This window comes from Oratosquilla oratoria, chromosome 5 (genome assembly GCF_046742065.1).
Source record: "Oratosquilla oratoria isolate Oo_2021 chromosome 5, ASM4674206v1, whole genome shotgun sequence".
NCBI lineage: Eukaryota > Metazoa > Arthropoda > Malacostraca > Stomatopoda > Squillidae > Oratosquilla > Oratosquilla oratoria.
The window spans coordinates 61,183,531-61,188,530 of NC_134781.1; positions in this window are offsets into that span (position 1 = coordinate 61,183,531).

The following is a 5,000-nucleotide window of genomic DNA, read 5'->3' on the forward strand; positions in this document are numbered from 1 at the left end:
ACGTAAATGTAAGTTAGGGACGCAGTTGCCAAAATATTGGTTCACATGATATTTTCCAGAGCTCGCGTAAGCTATGCACGTTTCTCACGCCGGTGTTTCGGCGTCCGAATACAACGGTAATGTGCAATATTATCTTAATCTTACGTAAATCAATTCCTAAGATTGATAAGATAGATCCACAAAATAATATACATACATAAATCTATATGCAAAGTATGGAATAGTTTGTCCAAAGCACAAAAAAGAACGAAATACGTCCCGATGAATAGAATTCATCACTTTAAGAGTCTCTAGACTGGTCGATTTACCTCACGTAGGCACAGATCTTTCTCACCGGCGTCCAAAGACTAAAAGAATATGTAATTTTCTCTTATCTTTACGTAAATAAATTCGTAAGATTGACAAAGAGGATCCACAATGACAATATACATACATAAATTTATATGCAATGTATAGAATATGGTTGACAGAACACAAAAAGAATGGAATACATCATAAATATATAATTCATCACTTTAACAGTATTCTTACGTCGATTACCGACAGTTGGAAGCCGAGAGTCCACCAAGCCCATCGTGGGAACGGCCGGCATATACCAAGGTACACATACGCACATGCGCGCATGTGCGTCTGAATGAAATCTTCACTACGACGAGTCCGTAGTCGTATCTCCTCCCTCCTCAAGAGACACGCAACGGGAGAGAATATCGGCAAGAATGTTGCGTGATCCGGCTTCGTGATGAAAGGAAATGGGGATTCCTTGGAGTTTGAGGTACCATCTGGTGAGTTTCTGGTTCGTATTCGCCATTCGGTTAAGATACACCAGAGGATTGTGATCCGTGTGGAGGTGTATCTCGAAGTGACCTCCGATGATGGGTTCGAAGTGCCGGAACGCTTCTATGAGGGCCAGACATTCCTTCTCAATAGTGGAGTAATGGCGCTGTGAAGGTTTCAGTTTACGGCTGAAGTATGCTACCACACGTTTGGTACCATGTCGTTTTTGTAGCATAGCCGCTCCAATCCCTACTTCGCTGGAATCTGTATAGAGATGAAAGGGCAGAGTATAGTCTGGGGTTATCAGCACTGGGCTATGCTTTAATAGGGATTTAAGTTGCGCGAAGGCCCGATCGCATGTCGGGGTCCACTGAAACCGTTGGTCCTTTCTCAGTAGATTAGTCAGGGGCTCAGCTATCTCTGCAAAATTTTTGCAATAACGGCGATAATACCCGAACATTCCCAACACCCTTCTTACTTCCCTGCGGTTAGTAGGTCTAGGTAGGTTGGTAATAGCCTTCACTTTGAGGTCCAGGGGTTTAACCATGGAGTTGCCGACTGCATGTCCTAAATAAGCCACCTGGGCTTGTCCAAACTCACTCTTGGCCAAGTTCAAGGTGAGGCGAGCTTGATCAGCTCTGCTGAGGAAATTATAAAGTTGGGTTAAATGTTCCTCCCATGTTTTACTGTAGATAATAATGTCATCCAAATAACTCCTTACTCCTGGCAAACCTGTAATAAGTGTGTTTATCAAACGTTGATAGGTTGCAGGAGAGTTTCTCAAACCAAAAGGCATAACGTTGAAATGGTATAAACCGTCAGGGGTCACGAAGGCAGTAATTTCCTTCGCATCAGGGTGGAGGCTTATTTGGTAAAACCCATGCAAGAAATCTAATTTAGTGAGGTAGGTAGCTGTCCCTAAGTTATCTATGATATCCTCAATCCGAGGTAAGGGGTAAGCATCAGCTTTAGTTTTCTCATTTACCTTTCGGTAATCAACTACTAACCTGTAAGTATTGTTAGATTTAGGAATCAAAATACATGGTGAACTCCAAGGACTATGTGAAGGTTCTATAATACCTTGATCAATCAAAGAATTTACCTCTTTACGTAGACACTCTCTCTTGGTCGGGTTTAACCGATATGGGGGCAGTTTAATAGGATCCTGCGAGACTAATTTTATCTCATGCTGAACTAACTCTGTCTCGGACTGTCTGTGAATAGGGAAGGGAATTTGAGAAGTAGTTTCTTCAATGAACATCGCTGGAGTTTTGAAGAGGCAGTTCTGGCTGAGGGAAAAATCTCTCCGTCTCATCTACACCAACAGTGGCATGGCTGGCAATGGGTATTCTGTGGTAGAAGGGTTTTAAAGTATTGATATGTACTAACTTCTTAGTTTTTCTTTTCTCTGGAGTGTGGATAATGTAGTTTAAGCTACTGGCCTTTTATAAAATAGTATAAGGCACTTGGTACTTGGCCATAAGGGGCTCACCTGCTACTGGGAGATAGACCAACACTTGGTATCCTGGAGAAAAACTACGTGGTTTAACCTTTCGGTCGTACTTTACCTTCATTTTCCTTTGAGAATTTTCTAGATTCTCCCTGCCAATCTTCCAGGCAGTTACCAGTCTTTCTTGAATTTGAGAGAGATACTGGAGGGACGGGACTTGGACGTCTTCTTCCATCCACTTCTCTTTTACCATCTTGAGAGGTCCCTGGACATCATGTCCGTAGAGTAGACTATCTGGGCTACAACCTAAACTGTCTTGAACAGCAGTCCTAGCAGCAAACAAAAGGAAGGGGAGGCCTTCTTCCCAATCCTTCTCCTGTTCTTGTACAAACTTACGCATCATGCTTTTCAAAGTGGTCGTGGAACCTTTCCAAGGCGCCCTGAGACTGTGGATGATAAGGTGAGGAAGTGGTGTGCATGACACCTAACTCAATCAATGAATTCTTAAAGTATTTCGACAGGAAATTACTTCCTTGATCACTTTGGATCTCAACAGGGAAACCTACTAATGTAAAATATTTCAACAGTGATTTGATTACTGTTTTTGCTTTGGTATCTTTGAGGGGAATAGCCTCGGGATACCTGGTAGCTAAACACATAACAGTAAGAATATATCTGAATCCTTTCTTAGAAGGAGGAAGAGGTCCTACAACATCTATCAAAATTTTGGAAAAAGTTTCTCCTATAGCGGGAATGGGGTGCAAAGGAGCTACTGGAATTGGTTTGTTGCTTTTACCTACCAACTGGCATGTGGGGCAAGCACGACAATTAATCTGAGACATCTTTGACCACAGTAGGCCAATGAAAATGAGCACGTACTCTTTTTAAAGGTCTTCCTGACACCTAGGTGTCCCTGATAAAGCGGAAGAATGGGCTAAATCTAAGATTTTCTCTCTATAGGAAGTGGGGACAACAATTTGGTGTACTTCTTCCCAGGTTTGGTCAGCTGGGGTAGCTGCTGGGCGATACTTACGCATCAGAACGCCTTTACGAATGTAAAGACCTCTGTCAATGTCATTTACCTCTGCCTCAGTGGCAGCTTTTTCGAAGAGCGGGACAAGAGTCTCATCGCTCTTCTGCTCCTTTAACAAATTTTCTCTCGTTAAGGGGAGAGGATCTGTAATGGTTAATGTCTCTGGCTCTGAGGAAAATAAGCATGTTAAATCGAAAGAGTCTTCTTTATCTACCTTTCTACTCTGGGACCGAGTTACTGCACAAGCAGGATAAAGATCAAGGTTATCAAGAGGGGAATCTAGAACAAGGTTAGGAGATTCTGTAAACAATGGGCAAGGTTACTTTGCTACCTGCAAGGTTCGTTAGCTAAAAGTAGCTGGATCCCTGGAACTGGCAATGAGTCTATTACCGCTACTTCAACAGGACCTGTGACTAAATCGGAAGTTAGATATATCTTATGCAAAGGACATCTACGGGTTCCACCGATTCCATCTAGGAGTACATCAGAATTTAAGTAAGTTAGTTGTGGATTAGTAAGAGCTTGAGCCAGTATGAGACTCTGTTTAGCTGCCGTGTCTCTAAGAATGGACACTTGTATAGGAGCGTCATGCTCTGTCGTGGATATTGTTCCTGTCGAAATAAAAGGTAGAAAACACGGGTCTACTTCCATCTTAATACCACATGTGGAACTAGCATTACTAGACAATACTGGAGGTTTGGAAGTTAGTTCTAATGGCATAGCTTTGGGAGGACTAGCGGGTTTTTCTTGAAACTGACTATCAGAAACACAGTTAGTGTTGTGAGTTAACGTTGTTCTTTGGTTAGCATGCATGGATTTACCTTGTTTCTTGAAACAGGTAGAGACTGTATGTCCATGCTTGTTACACCAAGTGCAATGTAAGTCTCGGTAGTTTGGATAGGACTTGTAAGAATTAGTGTGTAACTTCGGGTTTAGAATTCTGAGTGGGTGTACTCTTAGTATTTGTGTTATAAGTAGTCCTCTTAAGGTTGTCTGCATCTGCAGTTTTGTATTTCTTTGAGTGAGTCAGGGCATACTCTTCTGCTAATATAGCAGCTTTAGACAAACTATTTGGTTTCTGAACTTCTAGATAAACCCTAAGATCTGCATCTAGCTGTGAATTAAACTGTTCCACTAAAATTAATTCTCGAAATTTCTCTAGAGAATCGACTTCACTAGCCGTACACCATTTATCCAGAAGGCGTTCTTGCATCGCCGCAAACTCTACAAAAGTTACTTGAGGCAATTTCTTAAAGTTTCGAAATTTTAGCCTATATGCCTCTGGGACTAACTCATACGCTTTTAGGACCCGAATTTTAACACTTTCGTACGAGTTTTCACTCAGGGGAAGAGAAGAATATATCTGTTGGGCCTTACCTATGAAACGAGACTGTATTAACATAGTCCAGTATTCTCGGGGGATTTTGAGTTGAGTTGCAATCTTTTCAAATTGCCACAAAGAAAGTCTCCGGCTCTTTCTCCGAAAATTGGGGAACTAATTTGATATATCTAGTGACATCAAAATCTCTAGGCGAGAAAGAGCTAACTCCAGAACTCAATCCTGCTCTACTTAATTCAATTTCAGCCAACCTAATCTTCGTCTCTTCCTCTTTAGCTTTCAACTCTAACTCCATTCTGAGCTTACGCTCTTCACTTTGCAATTCCATTTCTCTAAGTCTTAACCTTAGTCCTGAATCCTCTAATCTAGGGGGACGGGTATATAGAATAGCCTCTGGGGGTAAC